At 45.7% G+C, this 21,646-nt stretch overlaps 1 protein-coding gene and 1 long non-coding RNA gene across 2 annotated transcripts in view; one reads left to right on the forward strand and one right to left on the reverse strand.

Moving 5' to 3' along the window:
• LOC144482317 (uncharacterized) overlaps positions 1-21,646 on the forward strand; it is a 474,174-nt gene that overhangs the window by 366,147 nt on the left and 86,381 nt on the right. The window lies entirely within an intron of this gene.
• LOC144482320 (uncharacterized) overlaps positions 143-21,646 on the reverse strand; it is a 36,625-nt gene continuing 15,121 nt past the window's right edge. Inside the window, exon 3 of the long non-coding RNA XR_013495936.1 lies at positions 143-1,138. This is a non-coding gene — a long non-coding RNA (uncharacterized LOC144482320). The remainder of the gene's footprint in view (positions 1,139-21,646) is intronic.

The following is a 21,646-nucleotide window of genomic DNA, read 5'->3' on the forward strand; positions in this document are numbered from 1 at the left end:
AGCTTCCGGAGTCTTTACAGCCTATTCCTGGTCCCAAATCAGATGTGTTTGAATGTCCTTACACCTGTGAAGCTTGCTTTTTATAACTTTCTTTTTGACTGTATATTTCTGTAACTGAATTAAATGATCAATTTGCCAAATTCATCAAAAACATTTTAATGGTTGGCAGGGAATTGCTTCAGATGTGTGGAGCTTATTCCCATACAGCACACTATTGCCTCAGGGAAGGGTAAAGCACATCCTGCTTACATAACACGAACAAAAACGTCCTGCAGGATAACAAATATTAGAATGACGTTAGAGGAAACTGTTTCAACAAAGCTAGGGAATGAGTGAAATTCACAGTATAATAATCCAGAGAGATTTCAAAGCAAGGAATGAGTGAGGGGGAGGGAGTGGAAGTTGAAAACTGGAATTGGGGATTTACCCTGTGTTCAAGCCGCATTTCTCGCCCAGAACCTCTGAAGGTCAACAAGGGGATTCAGGGCTGCCTCCAGCTGCTTCCAATGAGGAGAGCAGAGAACAATATTAAAGTTTCATGAAAATCGAGGCATTATTACTCACAAGCAAACCCATTGATATAATGCTTGTGAATGTCTCAGTGACTGAAATCCTTGTACGTGCCTGCTTTATCCAGAAAAATTATTTTGGAGAAACAGAAGCTGCAGTCTCAGCTCTCACTGACATTGTCGCAGAGGCACATTATTAATCCCACACTCAGGGACAGTGTTGCATTTGACAGAAGAGATGGGGAGATGCAATAGGAACTGAATGGTCCAGTTCTAAACAGTGTGCAGAGGGACCTGAGGTTCAGAGAGATCCTTGAAGGTGAAAGGAAATTTGAATGAGTCATTAGGAAAGTGGTTTGGATCCTTGGCTTCGTAAGTGGAGGCACTGAGTATAAAATCAGGGAAGCTATGCTCCATTTTTATAAAGCTCTGGTTAACTGCAGCTGCTTTAGGATTGCATCCAGGCCGAGATACCATATTTTCAGAAGTGTATCAGGATCCTTGGGTGGTTGTCAATGAGATTTACTGGATTGGACCAAGCGATGAGAGATCTTAGATGCAAGGTTTGGTTGGGGAATCCGGAGTTCCTCCCATTGAAGCAAACTGGATTGAGTGGTGCTCTGAGAGATCTGTAAAAGTGTATAAAATATTGAACTATATTACACAGGGGGCAATTGTTACAGTAACTGCGAGCAGAAGGATTTGGAAAACTGAAGTTTTAAGATGCAGAGAAGTCAGAAGATCATCGCACTTCAGAAGGAAGCATTCGGCCCATTGAGATTGCACCAACTCTCCGACAGGGCATCCCGCACTATCCCCACGTAATTACCCCGATATTTCCCCCAAACCAAACATCCTAAGACATCAAGCTAGCGTGATCAATCCACCAAACCTGCACATCTTTGAAGAAACTCACGCAGACACTAAGAGAATGTGCAAACTTCACACAGACAGTGAATCAAGGATTGAATTGAAACCGGGTCACTGGCCAGATGAGGCTGTGAATAAGGTTGTAAATAAATTAAACCAATGCGATGGCCGGGAATCGAACCTGAGTCAAATGCTTGGAAAGCAGCCATCCTCACCACTACACCACCGTCGCACGTCCACAGCAGCAGTATTTCGCTGCGAGTAATGGTCCCTTTGAGGATGGTGGAAGCAGAGACGATCAATGATTTCACAGTAATAGTTTGTACATATTAGCTGCAATGTGTCTAATCTCCAGTTCACCCTGCAGTACGTCGCCATGCTTATTTAGACAGCAGCATCTTCCCTGTGACATATATCATTGAGAGGGACAAGAGTTTCAGCACAGCGGAGACTGCATCACATTAAAGGCACAATTAATAATTACTCGGACATAAATCTGCATTCTTTCTTAACCATTGCTTTAAAATATAAAATTTCGTTCTGAAAATCGGCATGAATTGAGAAGGTGAAATTTCCATTCTTTGGGATTGTATTAGAAACATATTGTTCCATATGTTTCTTTCTCAGTCTCTGATTGTTTGTGTTTGCCTGTTAGCACCTGTTCCAATTTAACATGTTCAACTTACCGCTCATTCTGTCCATATCAACCTTACATAAGGTAAAAATTAGAGCATTTGTGTGACCTTTCTCTGCCTCAAACATATTGTGGTCACTCATTGCTGAATGCTTCGCTGCTGTCAGAATATTAATTAACTCTCTCTCTCATTACTTATGACTGAATTCAGCATTAATATTTCTCTGCTGGTTTCAAAGCATCATCGAGTGCAGGAGACAGTAAATGACAAAGGAGTTGATGATATAAGGCTAAGGTAAATGCTCTCGTATTGAAACTAAAATGTGTCTAAAATTCAAAGAAATGCGTAAGATTGGGACACAGATTGCACTCTCAAACTGCTGAACAGAGTGTTGAGTCTGGAAGGCTGTAAAGTGCTCAAAGGAAAGATGAGCTTATATTGAGGCTCATTAGAAAACTGCAGGCGGTCGAAGACAGAAAGGTCAGTGTGAGAACAAGATGGAGAATTAAAATGACTGGTGATCAGATACTCGGTGTCAGACTTGCAAACTGAACGGATGTTCCACAAACCAATCACTCAGTTTGCCCAAAGGAGTGAACAGTGACTGTTGGATACATAACTTAAGGAAGTGAACACAAATCACTGTTTCTCCTGTGAGGAGAGATATGGAATGTTTCATAAAAAACACTGCTAATTTATCTTCTGTTTCTTTTGTCAACTGATAATCTCCTTTATCTGTGTCTGACAAGGCTGCAAAGTGCTCCTGTCCCATTTAACACACCTTTGCTCTCACCACGTCCCCTCCCTCCCAGAACCTCTGTTCCTTCACTGTCGCTGGGTTAGAATCATGGAACTCCATTCCTTGCAGCACTGTGGCTCTTCCTGCACCTCAAGGCCTGCAGCCGTTCACCACATTCGCAAGATGAATTAGGGCTGGTCACAAAATGTTGGTCTCACTCGCGATGCCGGGATCCCATGAAGTAGTTTTAAAATTCCCTTTCGGCTGTTAACTAACCCTGGTTCATTTCTGATTGTTAATTCTACTATAATCTGCCAACTTGTTCCTCTAACAGAAAGCTATCCCAGGTATGCCAAACATAATCCCTACATTTTTGACATGTGCTGCTCTGCTTATTCCAATCTACACAGAAGTTAAAATCCCCCAGTGAAACTACACCGACTTCACTGCAGGCTTGTCAGATCTCACAATGTATATAAACTATCGTTTCCAGGCTGATATCCGGTGACAACTCCAGCCAAAATTTTAAATATTAATCACTTCTTTATTTCATCTATTTCAGTCCTGGCTGATCTCACCTATATCCTACCTTATTATGGAAGTTTATGTTTATTTATTAGTTTCACACATAGTCTTACATTAACACTGTAATGAAGTTACTGTGAAAATCCCCTTTTCCTCACACTCCGACGCCTTTTCGGGAACACTGAGGGAGAATTTAGCATGGCCAATGCACCTAACCAGCATGTCTTTCGCACTGTGGGAGGAACCAAGTGGAAACCCACACAGACACGGGGAGAGTGTGCAAATGCTACACAGATAGTGACTCAAGCCGGAAAATGAACCCCTATCCTTGGCGCTGAGGCAGCAGCACTAACCAATGTGCCAATGTGCTGCCCTTTTGTGATTTTATCTGTAATAATTAGGGTTAAGCTTCAGCCTCTCCATTTTCCCTATCTTTCCTGTAGACCTAGTTCCTTGTATGTTTAGTTCCCAGTTCTGACGGTCATGGAGCCATGGACCAATGAGGCGAACATATTGTATCCTCCAAGTTGCATTTGCACTTGCAATTCAGTGTGTGCCTAAAGACTGTGCGTGCTTGTATAAAGAGTATTTATTTGAGCCATGAACCCTGTCCTGTCTGTCTGCTCGCATGTTTTACCGACATATTTCCTCTCATCTTTTGGGTGACTTATCCACTTGTTCAGTTTATGAACCAGCCGGGGTGTCTCGAACTAGGAGACACAGTCGCACAACGAGGATCAGCCACTTCAGACTGAAATTAGGTCTGTCTTCACTCAAATGTTTTTGGAATTTTGGAATTCTCTATCCCACAGAGCTGTGGATGATCAGCTGTTGTTTCAGTTCAAAACTGAAATCTATACGAATTTTGGACAATAAGGGATTTGAAGAGTGGGAAGGTAGACTCATGGAGTTAAGGCAATGGATCAGCCGCACTTCATTCATCAGGAGAACAGCACTGATGGGTTGAGTGGTTGACTGTTGCTCTGATTTCTAATGTTGTTTTATACATTTCTTTGCCAAGTGTCTGCACTCTACGTGTCCGGGTCCTGTTTTCCTTATATTTGATCACCTGCCTCTGTAACTGAAGCTGTTTGGTCAGCTGGCAAATAGATGTGAGATATTTGAATAATTTGCAAGCCATTGCTGCTGCTGGGCTGAATGTGTTTCTCACAGAGCGCACAAAGCCCGCAAGGGAGGGTGAATCACAGCCTTGTTAAATAACATGAAAAATACATTCTACACAGCATCTCATAATAGAAGCAAATCCAGGAAAATATCTCAGCAAAGCAATGTAATGAATAGAATTTAGAGGCATATTTATATATAGAATTTACATTGTATGAGAGTTAAGTGAATAACATTTTTAGGTGAATAGTGTGAACCTTAAACTACAGCAAAGTATCTAGGAAGTAAATGTTGCGAAAGGGAAAAGGGAATGGAGTAGTTACAGCGTATTAGGATGTCCCAGTAGATAGGAAGTCCAGGAAGACAGTGGTGATGGGTCCAGTCATTGAAAATAAACCCCAGCAGAAATGAGAAGTCAGTTCAGTGACAACCAGTTATCAAACAGAATACATTAAGGATCTAGTCTTATGAGGAAAGGTTGAGGGAGCTAGGGCTGTTCTCTCTGGAGTGGAGGAGGCTGAGGGGAGACTTAATAGAGGTTTATAAAATAATGAAGGGGATAGATAGAGTGAACGTTCAAAGACTATTTCCTCGGGTGGATGGAGCTATTACAAGGGGGCATAACTATAGGGTTCGTGGTGGGAGATATAGGAAGGATATCAGAGGTAGGCTCTTTACGCAGAGAGTGGTTGGGGTGTGGAATGGACTGCCTGCAGTGATAGCGGAGTCAGACACTTTAGGAACATTTAAGCGGTTATTGGATAGGCACATGGAGCACACCAGGATGATAGGGAGTGGGATAGCTTGATCTTGGTTTCAGATAAAGCTCGGCACAACATCGTGGGCCGAAGGGCCTGTTCTGTGCTGTACTGTTCTATGTTCTATAAGGTAATGACTGAGAAAAATGTAAAGAAGAAAAATAATAGATTACAAATAGAACATTCTGAGGAGTTGGCAATGTAACTTATGAAGATAAACCTGAACAGAATGCTGACGAACAAAGAGAATAGCAATGATTAAGCAACATCAGGAGAAATATATTCTGCTCAAACAGGAACCCATTATCCAATAATGAAATGCCTTGGATGAATAAAGGGATGAGGGGGAAATTGAAATTAAATAAAAGATTTGTGCTGAAAAAACATTAACAGCAAATGAAAGGATGATGAAAGGAAACATCAGGATGTCCGGCAGCATAGAAATCAGACAATTCGATAGTGCAGAAGGAGGCTATTCGGCCCCTCGAGTCGGCACAGACCACACTCCCACCCAGCCCCCATCCCCACAACCCCACATATTTACCGTAGCTAGTCCCCCCGAAACGAAAGGGCAATTTAGCAGGGCCAATCCATCTAACCCGCACACCTTTGGACTGTGGGAGGAAAGCGGAGCACCTGGAGGGAACCCACAGAGCTCCCGCAGGGAACCCACGCAGACATGGGGAGAATGTGCAAACTCTGCACAAGCCGGGAATCAAACCGGGTCCCTGGCACTGTGAGACAGCAGTGCCAACCATTTTCCACCTTTCCTGTGTCAAAGGGAAACTACATAATTTAGTTATAGAAACATAGAAAAACTAGAGCACAAACAGGCCCTTCAGCCCACAAGTTGTGCCGAACACGTCCCTACCATCTAGACCTACCTATAACCCTCCATCCTTTTAAGCTCCATGTACTCATCCAGGAGTCTCTTAAAAGACCCTGTTGAGTTCGCCTCCACCACCACTGACGGCAGCCGATTCCACTCGCCCACCACCCTCTGTGTGAAAAACTTACCCCTAACATCTCCCCTGTACCTACCCCCAGCACTTTAAACCTGTGTCCTCTCGTAGCAGACATTTCCACCCTGGGAAAAAGCCTCTGAGAGTCCACCCGATCTATGCCTCTCAACATCTTATACACCTCTATTAGGTCTCCTCTCATCCTTCGTCTCTCCAAGGAGAAAAGACCGAGCTCGCTCAGCCTATCCTCATAAGGCATGCCACTCAATCCAGGCAACATCCTTGTAAATCTCCTCTGCACCCTTTCAATCTTTTCCACATCCTTCCTATAGTGAGGCGACCAGAAATGAGCACAGTACTCTAAGTGGGGTCTGACGAGGGTCTTATATAGCTGCATCATTATCCCCGGACTCCGAAACTCAATCCCTCGATTGATAAAGGCCAGCACACCATACGCCTTCTTAACCACCTCCTCCACCTGCGGGGCCGATTTTAGAGTCTTGTGGACCCGGACCCCAAGGTCCTTCTGATCCTCTACCGTACTAAGAGTCTTTCCCTTTATATTGTACTCCTTCATCCCATTTGACCAACCAAAATGGACCACAACGCATTTATCTGGGTTGAAGTCCATCTGCCACTTCTCCGCCCAGTCTTGCATCCTATTTATGTCCCACTGTAACTTCTGACATCCCTCCAGACTATCCACAACCCCACCAACCTTCGTGCCATCGGCAAACTTACCAACCCATCCCTCCACTTCCTCATCCAGGTCATTTATGAAAATGACAAACAGCAAGGGTCCCAGAACAGATCCCTGGGGCACACCACTGGCGACCGACCTCCATTTAGAAAAAGACCCATCTATATCCACTCTCTGCCTCCTTTGGGCAAGCCAGTTTTGGATCCACAGGGCAGCAGCAGCTTGGATCCCATGCCCTCTCACTTTTTCTAGAAGCCTTGCATGGGAGACCTCATCGAACGCCTTGCTAAAATCCATATAAACCACATCTACCGCCTTCCCTTCGTCAATGTGTTTAGTCACATTTTCGAAGAACTCCACCAGGCTCATAAGGCACGATCTGCCCTTGACAAAGCCATGCTGAGTATTCTTGAGCATACTAAACCTCTCTAAATTCTCATATATCCTGTCCCTCAGGATCTTCGCCATCAGTTTACCAACCACTGAGGTTAGACTCACCGGTCGGTAATTACCTGGGCTATCCCTATTCCCCTTCTTGAAAATAGGAACCACATCCGCAATCCTCCGGCACCTCTCCCGTCTCCATCAATTTATAAAGGAATGCCAAATTAATTAGTAAAATTTACAATGGGCACAGAATAAGAGAAGGCAAATCAGAATCGAGAAAAAGTCACCTAAGGATGCACAAGTAATAAACTCAGATGACAGAATTGTGGGAGAAATATTGAATTGTTACTCTGCCTCAGTTTTTACAAGTCAACTGACCAAATGGGCTGATGTCATGTCAAGAAAATTTCAGGACGTCTATTAAAGAGGGGATAGCAGTGAAACATGGAGGTGATAAATCCATGGAGAAGGATGAATTGTACCCAGTTATGCTAATACAGGTAAGGGAAGATCCCACTGGAGCTGATGCAGTCAGATCGAGACTTCACACCTCAAGAATGAGGTATTTTCTCAGGATGGGGTGCAGAGGACAGATTCTACCGAATGATACTAACGTTTGAAGGGTGTCATTACGAGGACCGATTGTGTAGAAGAGTACTGTTGCCTCTAAACATTCGCAGATGAAGAGACAATCTTTGGTAATGATAAGCTGAATATAGGATGAAATAGGATAGAGAAAAAGAAACTAATTCTTCAGCTGAATGATTCCGAAAGGAAACATTGTCCTCAAGTTAAGGTGAAGCCCCTCATCTCTGTCTCTGCTCTATCTCTCTTTCTGATTGTGCCACTCCTAGTTCGTTCCCTTTCAGTCTTCCAGCATTTCTCCCCCTCTGCTTACTCTCTTGATTCATCTCACTTTCTTATTCTCTGACCCTTGCTTTTCATTCAATTCTCATTTTCCCTTCTTCCTTCTGCATTCTCCACCTTTTGGCTTCTGCATCCCCTGCTACCTCCTCTTTCCCTCTTAATTTTCTCTACCTCATCCCGCTCATTCATTTTCTCTTCTCTCATTAAGAATTTCTCTTCATTTCTCTTTGTCCCATTGTCTTTCTTCTCCACTCTCCATAATCCTGTCTTCACTCTGTCCGTTTCCTTTCAATCTGTTTCTTTCCCCTCTCTACCCATGTCTACCCTAAAAAATAAAATTGTTGATGTTTTAGGTCAGTGTGAAAACAAACCTTTCCACTTGAACCCAGCCTGTAGTCTAACACATTGCTTTCTGATGAATCCAGCTTCTCCATTCCCTGTTTGAAATGAGCTGCCTGAATGTTCCAGGCTCCATCCATGGCTTCAAGTACAACAAGATAGGGATGAAATCGAGAGGAACCTTTGCTTTTCATTCCAATGTTTTTCTGCAGTCCTGCCTTCTGATCTCCAGAACTAACTCTGTTCCATCCTATGTGGGAGATATAGCCACTCACTTATGTATATATGCTGCATGGGGAATATAGAACCACAGGACTCATTCTTATATTAAAGATCAGTCATTAGTGACAAAGATCAAGGAAAATTTATTGTTGAAATGACTGTGACTCTTTGGCGTTTCCTATCCCAGATGATTGTAGACGCTCAGGCATTGGGTATATTTAGGAGACAATATGATAGATGTTTGGATACCAAGAGGACAAAGGGATAAGGGGGTGTATCTGGAAGGTTGACTTCAGATAGAAGACCAGTCATTATCATATTGAGTATCAGCGCAGCTTCCGGAGGCTTCACGGCCTATTCCTGTTCCCATTTCAGATGTGTTTGAATGTCCTTACACCTGTGAAGTATTCTGTCCGGTGTATCTTATAAAGCTTGCTTTTTATAACTTTATTTTTGACTGTATATTTCTGTAACTGAATTAAATGATCAATTTGCCAAATTCATTAAAAACATTTTAATGGTTGGCAGGGAATTGCTTCAGATGTGTGGAGCTTATTCCCATACAGCACACTATTGCCTCAGGGAAGGGTAAAGCACATCCTGCTTACATAACACAAACAAAAACGTCCTGCAGGATAACAAATATTAGAATGACGTGAGAGGAAACTGTTTCAACAAAGCTAGGGAATGAGTGAAATTCACAGTATGATAATCCGGAGAGATTTCAAAGCAAGGGAGAGGTAATTATGATGCGATTAGGCAAGAATTAGGGGGCAAAAGTTGGGAACAGAAACTGTCAGGGAAAGGCACTAATGAAAAGTGGAACTTTTTCAAGGAACATATACTGGGTGTCCTTGATAGGTATGTCCCTGTCAAGCAGGAAGGAAATGGCCGAGTGAGGGAATCATGGTTCACGAAAAAGATGGAATGTCTTGTGAAAAGGAAGAGGGAAGCTTATGTAGGGATGAGGAAACAAGGTTCAGATGGCTCAATTGATGGTTACAAGTTAGCAAGGAACGAGGTGAAAAAGGGGCTTAGGAGAGCTAGGAGGGGACATGAGAAGTCCTTGGCGGGTCGGATCAAGGAAAACCCCAAGGCTTTTTACTCTTATGTGAGGAACAAAAGAATGACATGGGTGAGGTTAGGGCCGGTCAAGGACAGTAGTGGGAACTTGTGGCTGGACTTGCGGATAGCGAAGAGCATTGTCGGGCAATACAGCAGGATATAGATAGGCTGGAAAATTGGGCGGAGAGGTGGCAGATGGAGTTTAATCCGGATAAATGCGAAGTGATGCATTTTGGAAGAAATAATGTAGGGAGGAGTTATACAATAAATGGCAGAGTCATCAGGAGTATAGAAACACAGAGGAACCGAGGTGTGCAAGTCCACAAATCCTTGAAGGTGGCAACACAGGTGGAGAAGGTGGTGAAGAAGGCATATGGTATGCTTGCCTTTATAGGATGGGGTATAGAGTATAAAAGCTGGAGTCTGATGATGCAGCTGTATAGAACGCTGGTTAGGCCACATTTGGAGTACTGCGTCCAGTTCTGGTCGCCGCACTACCAGAAGGACGTGGAGGCGTTAGAGAGAGTGCAGAGAAGGTTTACCAGGATGTTGCCTGGTATGGAGGGTCTTAGCTATGAGGAGAGATTGGGTAAACTGGGGTTGTTCTCCCTGGAAAGACGGAGAATGAGGGGAGATCTAATAGAGGTGTACAAGATTATGAAGGGTAGCGATAGGGTGAACAGTGGGAAGCTTTTTCCCAGGTCGGAGGTGACAATCACGAGGGGTCATGGGCTCAAGGTGAGAGGGGCGAAGTATAACTCAGATATCAGAGGGACATTCTTTTACACAGAGGGTGGTGGAGGCATGCACGCTGACATCGTTTAAGACTTACCTGGATAGTCACATGAACAGCCTGGGAATGGAGGGATACAAACGATTGGTCTAGTTGGACCAAGGAGCGGCACAGGCTTGGAGGGCCGAAGGGCCTGTTTCCTGTGCTGTACTGTTCTTTGTTGTGTATGGAGTCAGTAGAGATAGGCGAGGTGATGAATGAATACTTTTCTTCAGTGTTCACCAAGGAGAGGGGCCATGTTTTTGAGGAAGAGAAGGTGTTACAGGCTAATAGGCTGGAGGAAATAGATGTTCGGAGGGAGGATGTACTGGCAGTTCTGAATAAACCGAAGGTCGATAAGTCCCCTGGGCCTGATGAAATATATCCTAGGATTATTTGGGAGGCAAGGGATGAGATTGCAGAGCCTTTGGCTTTGATCTTTGGGTCCTCGCTGTCCACGGGGATGGTGCCAGAGGACTGGAGAATGGCGAATGTTGTTCCTCTGTTTAAGAAAGGGAATAGAAATGACCCTGGTCATTATAGACCGGTTAGTCTTACTTCGGTGGTTGGTAACTTGATGGAAAAGGTCCTTAGGGATGGGATTTACGACCATTTAGAAAGATGCGGATTAATCCGGGATAGTCAGCAAGGATTCGTGAAGGGCAAGTCGTGCCTCACAAATTTGATTGAATTTTTTGAGGAGGTAACTAAGTGTGTTGATGAAGGTAGGGCAGTTGATGTCATATACATGGATTTTAGTAAGGCGTTTGATAAGGTCCCCCATGTTCGGCTTATGATGAAAGTGAGGGATAGAGGGAAAGTTGGCCGATTGGATAGGTAACTGGCTGTCTGTTCGAAGACAGAGGGTGGTGGTGGATGGAAAATTTTCAGATTGGAGGCAGGTTGCTAACGGAGTGCCACAGGGATCAGTGCTTGGTCCTCTGCTCTTTGTGATTTTTATTAATGACTAAGAGGAGGGGGCTGAAGGGTGGATCAGTAAATTTGCTGATGACACCAAGATTGGTGGAGTAGTGGATGAGGTGGAGGGCTGTTGTAGGCTGCAAAGAGACATAGATAGGATGCAAAGCTGGGCTGAAAAATGGCAAATGGAGTTTAAACCTGATAAATGTGAGGTGATTCATTTTGGTAGGACTAATTTAAATGTGGATTACAGGGTCAAAGGTAGGGTTCTGAAGACTGTGGAAGAACAGAGAGATCTTGGGGTCCATAGCCACAGATCTCTAAAGGTTGCCACTCAAGTGGATAGAGCTATGAAGAAGGCCTATAGTGTGTTAGCTTTTATTAACAGGGGGTTGGAGTTTAAGAGCCGTGGGGTTATGCTGCAACTGTACAGGACCTTGGTGAGACCACATTTGCAATATTGTGTGCAGTTCTGGTCACCTCACTATAAAGAAGGATGTGGAAGCGCTGGAAAGAGTGCAGAGGAGATTTACCAGGATGCTGCCTGGTTTGGAGGGTAGGTCTTATGAGGAAAGGTTGAGGGAGCTAGGGCTGTTCTCTCTGGAGCGGAGGAGGCTGAGGGGAGACTTAATAGAGGTTTACAAAATGATGAAGGGGATAGATAGAGTGAACGTTCAAAGACTATTTCCTCGGGTGGATGGAGCTATTACAAGGGGGCATAACTATAGGGTTCATGGTGGGAGATATAGGAAGGATATCAGAGGTAGGTTCTTTACGCAGAGAGTGGTTGGGGTGTGGAATGGACTGCCTGCAGTGATAGTGGAGTCAGACACTTTAGGAACATTTAAGCAGTTATTGGATAGGCACATGGAGCACACCAGGATGATAGGGAGTGGGATAGCTTGATCTTGGTTTCAGATAAAGCTCGGCACAACATCGTGGGCCGAAGGGCCTGTTCTGTGCTGTACTATTCTATGTATGAATGAGTGAGGGAGAGGGAGGGGATGTTGAAAACTGGAATTGGGGATTTACCCTGTGTTCAAGCCGCATTTCTCCCCCAGAACCTCTGAAGGTCAAAAGGGGATTCAGGGCTGCCTCCAGCTGCTTCCAGTGAGGAGAGCAGAGAACAATATTAAAGTTTGACTGAAAATCGAGGCATTATTACTCACAAGCAAACCCATTGATTATAATGATCGAAAAAGAGTGAAGTCAGGAAAAGCACAATGTCATGTATTGAAAAAACTTATTGTTCGGTGCTGGGAATCCAACTTGGAAAGATGAACTGGAAAATAATATTAACAAACAAAGAGAGAGAACAACATTGAGAATTATTTAAATCGAGATGTATAGACTTCAGGAAAAATCTATTTCACTAAAGAAATAAAGTCCAGTCAATAATTGAAACGCTGTGCAGGAGTAAATAGGCAAGGAATCATTTAAAAGTCTGCACTAAATATTTAATACAGAGAAATGTGAGGTGATGCATTATGGAAAGAATGTAGAGGAGAGGAAGTCAGTTCAGAAGAGTGTTCAGGGTCTTTGGGACGTAGCGGATTTCTGTACAATGGTCTTTCAAGGTGGCAGAATGTATTGAGAGGGTTAACAGCAAAACAATTGGGCTTTTGGGGCTTCATAAAGAGGATCATCGGGTACAAAAACATGGAAATTATGATGAATACTTAGAAAACTCTGGTTAGACCACAATTAGACATCCCTAACGGCCTTCTGGTGCTATTTTAGTGCCTCCCACCCCAGCAGATCTGCAGAGTAGAGAACTCTCCCCTCCTGCCGAGCCCTGAACTAAAGCCTCCAGTGCAGCATCCATGACCCCAGGAGCTCTCTCTCTCTCACTCTCCTGTGTTCCTCGATTTCACATTCTCTGCAAATCAGCAACAGCTTCCAGACAATAAGTCGAGCTCGCCTTTGAGAGTCAGACCAGCTGGATTATTAGCCATGCAAAACTGCTGGCCAGCTTGCAGGTGTTAATAGCACGGGGAATTCTTGCTTAAAGGCTACATTTGTTGAAATGAGGATGTGGCAGGAAGCCTTTTGTCCTCTAATACATTCAGAGAGCAGAGTCACTCCCCATGTGTGTGACTATAAAAACTGCAAACTCCCCGAGATTAGGTACAGAAGATTTCTGTTCCAGCTTTCTGAGGAACTCCACTGAAGATGATGAAAACTCTTTTCTTGCTGATTGTGCTTCTGTCGCTGAGCCCGCCCGTTCTGACTGCAAGGGTTGACTTAGCCTCTTTTACTGGTAAACATTTGGAAATTGCTCCAATCTCTCAGCAGCTAGTGTTCAGTACTTTATTACGGGACGGTGACACAGTAGTTAGCACTGCTATCTCACAGCGCCAGAGACCCAAATTCAATTCCAGCCACAGGTCACTGTCTGTGTGGAGATTGCACAGTCTCGACTTGGCTGCATGGGTTTCCTCCGGATGCTCCCGTTTCCTCCCACAGTCCAAAGATGTTCATGTTAGGTTGATTGGGCATGCTAAAATGACCCTAGTGTCAGCAGATTAGCAGGGAAATATGTGGGGTTACGGGAATAGGGCCTGGGTGGATTTGTGGTCAATGTAAAATCGATGGGCCGAGTGGCCTCCTTCTGTACGGTAGGGATTCGATAAACTCACGTTTTCCCTTTGAACGTGAACAGTTTAAATGGCTAATTTAAGGTGAAAGGCTGAATTTTCTTAAGTGAACCAGTCTCATAGGTAAATTCCTTGAATGTTCAGTCACTCCCTGAACAGTGAGAGGAGACGGTGAGGTTTGGACGCTGATCCAAGCAGTCCAGCAAGAAAAGCACAAATTACTCGGCAGTGCCGAGTTGGCGGGTCACAGCTGGATGGTCAGTTTGGCGACTCTGTAATTGGCCTCAATACCCAGATATTACAGGGAGCAAATTCCCAATCGCTGCTCCCAATCACTGCCAAGTGCTGCAGTGTGAGAGTGGAGACTGTGTGTGGGCACAGGATCGCGGCTTCCCTCAGTCCCTTCCCCCCAGACTCAGTGACCATGGTCCCAAGTAAGCAATGAGTAATTAGGAGGTGTCTGACAAGGCAGTGGCCACACGTGTCCAGCTTTCATAATGAGGGCAAAGAGTGAGAGAAAAAGGGTTTAAGACAGGTTTATTTAACTTGATTCATACTACGGCTTTCATGGAGCTGGGGTTGCGAGAAAACAGGCGATGTAAATAAGACAAACGGTTAATTTATCCATTGTCTCTAGGCCTCAGTCGGGAACTGCCTGAACAGATTGTGGGTTAATGTTGCACTCCACTTGATCCAGTCCAGCATTGGTGGAGTGCTGCACTGTTTGTTGTGTTATGCTTTGGATGAAACATTAAACAGAGACGCTGACGATGTGTTCATGGGACCGGAAATGTCTGCTAAATTATTTGAAGAGCTGACATTTCTCCCAGTGAAACAAGATCACACCCTCAACCCACATGACCAACAACTCCTCATCCTGTCAAACCCCATTCACTCTTTCTGGGACTTGGCTGAAAGCTGATTGGCTGCGACGTTGCCTATCAAACGGTGTCAGTACTTCAGACACTATCCCTGGTCTGTGAAACTTTCTGAGAACTTCTGGCAACAGGAAAGCTTCTCGATTAATGTCAGAGCTTTTCTGTCTCCCTCTGCTCTTAGATTGCGGGTGTGGTGGGGTCTGCTCTGAGGAAAATCCCTTGGACTGTCCTTCAGGGCAGAGAGTGAGTGTGTACTAGTCAAGGGGAGGAAGGGAAGTGTGGGCTTATATTAAATATAAAAGAGTTAAGGTTGATGTCTGATCCGGAGTCAGGCCCAGTCACAGCAACAGGATCAGTAACGAGACTTTCACATTATTCTCTCTCCCTGTGTGCAAAACCATCTCTCCATTCACTTTTCATTTTGCATTGTAGAGCACAAGGAGATTTGCGATCAGGTTGGAGGACAAATCCGTGAAGAGGCCTGTAAGGAAATGGAGGAGTCTCTTTTCCCAAACTCCGTCAAGCCACTATGTTGCATTCCAATATCGTGAAAGATATAGGGATGGATTCGCAGCAGCTCGAGCTCTCCAATTCTCACTGAATGAAATCTTCCTTCTTTGGAAACAGTCTCCTATTTGATTTGCTCTGTCCACTAATCCCTGACCCTGACTTACTGCTGTCTGAAAAATGGGCTGCACTCTGAAATAAAACTTATTGCATTTATCACAACTCCATATCGTGTCTTCTTTCTCTTAAGGGTCAGTGTATTCCAGGACAATGTGCTTGGAGATAGGATGAGGCTGGGAGAAGTGGTGGGAATTTCAGGAATTGGGAAGCGAGAATCATCGCAGGGAATTTCTGAAATTTCAGAGCAACCCATTCTGGAAGGGTCGGAGAGGGGGGCGGGGGGTGGGAGGGGGACTTGGTGGAGCTGCGAATGGTCAGCACTCTGACCATTCGCAGAGGAATATCACAGACAATGCAGTGCTTTCAAAATGTAGTTCCTGATGTCGGAAACTCAGCGACTACATTTCACTGATGTCAATTAAATCCACAACAGGGCTGCGGAAATTGGGAGGAGTGGAAATGGGAAGGCAAAAAAAGGAACGGGATAGCTATAGAAACATAGAAAAACTACAACACAATACAAGCCCTTCAGCCCACAAAGTTGTGCCGAACATGTCCCTACCTTAGTGATTACTAGGCTTACCTATAACCCTCTATCTTACTAAGTTCCAAGTACTTACCTAAAAGTCTCTTAAAAGACCCTATCGAATCCACCACCACCACCATTGCTGGCAGCCCATTCCACGCACCCACCACCTTCTCAGTGAAAAACTTTCCCCTGACATCTCCTCTGTACCTACTCCCCAGCACCTTAAACCTGTGTCCTCTTGTGGCACCCATTTCAGCCCGAGGAAAAAGCCTCTGACCGTCCACTCGATCAATACCTTAACCAATACTCGATCAATACCAAGTGACCTTCACATGGGGCGGCACGGTAGCGCAGTGGTTAGCACTGCTGCTTCACAGCTCCAGGGACCTGGGTTCGATTCCCGGCTTGGGTCACCATCTGTGTGGAGTTTGCACATTCTCCTCGTGTCTGCATGGGTTTCCTCTGGGTGCTCCGGTTTCCTCCCACAGTCCAAAGATGTGTGGGTTAGGTTGATTGGCCAGGTTAAAAATTGCCCCTTAGAGTCCGGAGATGCATAGGTTAGAGGGATTAGCGGGTAAATATGGGGGGGTCGGGCCTGGGTGGGATTGTGGTCGGTGCAGACTCGATGGGCCGAATGGCCTCCTTCTGCACTGTAGGGTTTCTATGATTTCTAATACCTGTCAACATCTTATATAACTCTATCAGGTCACCCCTCATCCTTCATCTCTCCATTGAGAAAAGGCTGAGCTCACTCAACCTATCCTCATAAGGCGTGCCCCCCAATCCAGGCAACATCCTTGTAAATCTCTTCTGCACCCTTTCTATGGCTTCCACATCCTTCCTGTAATGAGGCGACCAGAGCTGAGCACAGTACTCCAAGTGGGGTCTGACCAGGGTCCTATATAGCTGCAACATTATCTCACGACTCCTAAACTCAGTTCCTTGATTGATGAAGGCCAGTACACCATACGCCTTCTTAACCACAGCCTCAACCTGCACAGCTGCTTTGAGCGTCCTATGAACTCGGACCCCAAGGTCCTTCTGATCTTCCACACTGCCAAGAGTCCAACCATTAATATTATATTCCACCATCCTATTTGACCTGACAAAATGAACTACCTCACACTTATCTGGGTTAAACTCCATCTGCCACTTCTCCACCTAGTCTTGCATCCTATCAATGTCTCGCTGCAACTTCTGACATCCCTCCACACTATCCACGACACCTCCAACCTTTGTGTCATCAGCAAACTTACCAACCCATCCCTCCACTTCCTCATCCAGGTCATTTATAAAAATCACAAAGAGTAAGGGTACCAGAACAGATCCCTGGGGCTCTCCACTGGTGACCGACCTCCATTCAGAATATGACCCATCTATAACCACTCTTTGCCTTCTGTGGGCAAGCCAGTTCCGGATCCACAAAGCAATGTTCCCTTGGATCCCATGCCCCCTCACTTTCTCAATAAGCCTTGCATAGGGCACCTTGTCAACTGCCTTGCTGAAGTCCATATTTACTACATCTACTGCTCTTCCTTCATCAATGTGTTTAGTCACATCCTCAAAAAATTCAACCAGGCTCGTAAGGCATGATCTGCCTTTGACAAAGCCATGCTGACTATTCTTAATCACATTATACCTCTCCAAATGTTCATAAATCCTGCCTCTCAGGATCTTCTCCATCAACTTACCAACCATTGAGGTTAGACTCACTGGTCTATAATTTCCAGTGCTATTTTTACTCCCTTTCTTGAATAAAGGAAGGGAGTAGAGATGGAAGGAAGAAAGAAAGATGGAGGCAGCGATTGGGAGGGGGAAGGCCATGAAGGGTTTTGAAAGCAAGGAGGAGAATTTTAACATTGAGACCACGCAGCGATTAGGGGTTGTAGACTGAACCGGATTTGGAGTGAATTCTGATAAGGGAAGCAGAGTTGTGAATCAACTAATTGGTGGTGAATATGAGTTTATCCAGGAGAATGCTTGAATGGACAAGTCACGAGGTAACAAACGCATGGATGAGGGTTTCAGATACGGGTGAGTTGAGGCATTATCGACTGTGTGTGATGTTACACAGCTGGAAATATGTGATCTTGGTGAAGGAGCAGCTATGTGCTCAGAATCTCATTTCCGAGTCTAATGAGGTGCCAAGGTTATGAGGGTTTACTTCAGCCTCAAACAGTGACCAGGGAGAGAGAGATGGAGTCAGTGACTTGGAGCAGAATCTGTGGTGGGAACTTTGTCTTCCGAATATTCAGATGGGGAATTCTCTGCTTATCCAGTACTGGATGTCGAATAAGCAGTCTAATAATTTCATAACATGAGATTGGTTGTAAGTGGTGATTGTGAGCTGGGTGTTATCAACATACATGTGAAAAGCAAAAGTGTTTTCAGATAATGTCACGAAAAGGTAAGGTGCAAATGAGAAATAGGAGGGAGACAAGGATAGATCCTTGTGGGAATCGGAAGGTAACAGAACAGGAATGGGAAGATAAACCATTGCAGCTGATATTCTGCCTCTGATCAGAAAGATAAAACCGAAACCAGGTGAGCGCAGTCTTACTCAGGTGAACAATCCCTCCTCATTGTTCTGAACCTCTCCACACCTTTAACATGGTTAACTGCACCATCCTGCTCCAATACCTTCCCACTGTCAAGTCAGTGTTCACAGCAGATGAAGATGTCAGTACCTGACATCCTGGGGAAACTAATGATGAAGGAAGGGCTGGGCCTCAGAAAACAAGTGTGGAGAAGGCTGGAGTTCTCATTTACCTTCATCTCGGTGGCAGCTCCTCCATCTCAATGTGTGTGGCGAGACCAGGCCATTCTGCTCAGTCAGGAACATCCAGACTGACTGATTATGCAGAGTGAGGTGTTCTAACCCGGTGTGGCACTGAGCCCCACACACAGAGCACAGGAAGATCCCAGTCTCTGTGCTGAATGGTCTGCCTCCAGGAGGTTTTCAGCGCCGGTGCTGCTGAGGCTGGGGAACTGCAGCGTGAAATGTTTACACAGGAAGCTGCCATTGGAAATCCTGAGCTCCGGATTTACAGCCGGGCGGGACGGGATTCCCGCTACCAAAACCCTTCCCCCATCCGGAGCCCCGCCGCGGGCTCAGGGTCCTGGCCCGGGGACTGAAGCCACCTGCAGGACATTTGCTGCCGCTCCGCGCGGTGTCTGATCGGCCCTGGGTCACCTCTGCCCTCTTTACCGACCTATTGACCAATCACAGCCACCGGACTGTGACTGACAGCTGGACAAACCAATCGGACTGTGGGACCGCTCCGTTATCCAATGGACGGTCTGCGCTGACTGTGTGACAGCTACTTTATCCAATCAGTGAGCGCTGTCCCTCTGGAATGGGAGCGAACAATGGAAATGATGCCGCTGATCCCGACCAATAGAAGAGCGGGCTGCTCAGTTAAACACACGCCCACATTGTGCTTGACATCTCTCCTTGTTTTCCCTCTGCATCTGATAACTACTGAGCTCATTCCTCCCCACCTGAAGTCTGCAGGGTCTCACACTGAACCGGGTGTCACAGTTCTCTGGGACTCAGCTCGAAAATTTGCTCTCGAAACCTCACTGCCTCGATTTTGTTTTCCTCCCCTTCCATTTCTATCGCGTTTCCTCCACTTATTTCCTCCTTCCTTTCCCCCGAGTTCTATTTCTGTCACGCTCTGACTTTCACCAGTCCTGTTGTTGCTTTAACGAGCATCAGTAAATTAGAGTTGTACAACGGTAATTCTAATAGCGGTCCTGGTTTAAGGATTCTTTCCCTGCCTCCAGCTCTCTGATTTCTCATTGGTTTCAGCCGCGGATTGAATTGAATGACGCTGGGCTGGGAGGGATGCTGCTGGAGTCGAAAAATACCGCCGCATTGCGATTGGTGTCTGTGTTACAGCGCCGTTCTTCGATTGGCTCAGACTGATGTGAATTGTAATATGGTGGGGTGTTGAGCGAAGCACGTCTCTCTGCTATTACAGTAAGAAGTCTCACAACACCAGGTTAAAGTCCAACAGGTTTATTTGGTAGCAAAAGCCACTCGCTTTCGGAGCGCTCGCTGCTCCTTCGTCAGGTGAGTGGCATTTAAGTTCACAAACAGGGCATATAAAGACACAATCTCAATTTACAAAATAATGGTTGGAATGCGAGTCTTTACAGATAATCATGTCTCAAAGGGACAGACAATGTGAGTGGAGAGAGGGTTAAGCACAGGTTAAAGAGATGTGTATTGTCTCCAGCCGGGACAGTTAGTGAGATTTTGCAAGCCCACGCAAGTCGCAGGGGTTCCAGATAGCGTGACATGAACCCAAGATCCCGGCTGAGGCCGTCCTCATGTGCGCGGAACTTGGCTATCAGTCTCTGCTCAGCAACTCTGCGCTGTCGTGTGTCGTGAAGGCCACCTTGGAGAACGTTTACCCGAAGATCAAAGGCCCGTGACCGCTCAAGTGTTCCCCAATAGGAAGAGAACACACTTGCCTGGTGATTGTCGAGCGGTATTCATTCATCCATTGTTGTAGTGCCTGCATGGTCTCCCCAATGTACCATGCCTCGGGACATCCTTTCCTGTAGCATATCAGGTAGCCAACATTGGCCGAGTTGCAAGTGTATGTACCTGGGAGATGGTGTTCTCATGTGAGATGATGGCATCCGTGTCGATGATCCAGCACATCTTGCAGAGGTTGCTGTGGCAGGGTTGTGTGGTGTCGTGGTCACTGTTCTCCTGAAGGCTGGGTAGTTTGCTGCGGACAATGGTCTGTTTGAGGTTGTGCGGTTGTTTGAAGGCAAGAAGTGGGGGTGTGGGGATGGCCTTGGCGAGATGTTCGTCTTCATCAATGACATGTTGAAGGCTCCAGAGAAGATGTCGTAGCTCCTCCGCTCCGGGGAAGTACTGGACGACGAAGGGTATTCTGTCCGCTGTGTCCCGTGTTTGTCCTCTGTCCCGGCTGGAGACAATATACATCTCTTTAACCTGTGCTTAACCCTCGCTCCACTCACATTGTCTCTACCTTTAAGACTCGAGTACCTGTAAAGACCCGCATTACAGCCATTATTCTGTAAATTGAGTTTGTGTCTTTATATGCCATGTTTGTGAACAGAACTCCGACTCACCTGATGAAGGGGCAACGCTCCAAAAGCTAGTGGCGTTTGCCACCAAATAAACCTGTTGGGACTTTAACCTGATGTTGAGACTTCTTACTGTGTTTACCCCAGTCCAACGCCGGCATCTCCACATCAAGACTCTGCTATTAGTCAGAATTAAGCGTAATTTCCATTGTTCGCGCACATTAGACAGACGCAGCTCACTGATTGGATAATGCAGCTATCACTCAATCAGCGCAGAGCGTCTATTGGGTCACAGGGATGTCCCAAATGCTGATTGGTTGCCTTAGTTGTCGGACACAGGCCGGTGACTGTGATTGGACAGTGGACGGGGATTACACTGGTCCCATCAGACACCGGGCGGCGGCAAATGTCCGGCCAGTGGCCTCAGTCCCCGGGCCCGGATCCTGAGCCAGCGGGGGGACTCCGGATGGGTGAAGGCTTTTGGCAGCGGGAATCCTGTCCTGCCCGGCTGTCAATCCGCAGCTCAGTGTTAAAAATGGCGGCTTCCTATGT

This window comes from Mustelus asterias, unplaced genomic scaffold, assembly GCF_964213995.1.
Source record: "Mustelus asterias unplaced genomic scaffold, sMusAst1.hap1.1 HAP1_SCAFFOLD_35, whole genome shotgun sequence".
Classification (NCBI taxonomy): domain Eukaryota; kingdom Metazoa; phylum Chordata; class Chondrichthyes; order Carcharhiniformes; family Triakidae; genus Mustelus; species Mustelus asterias.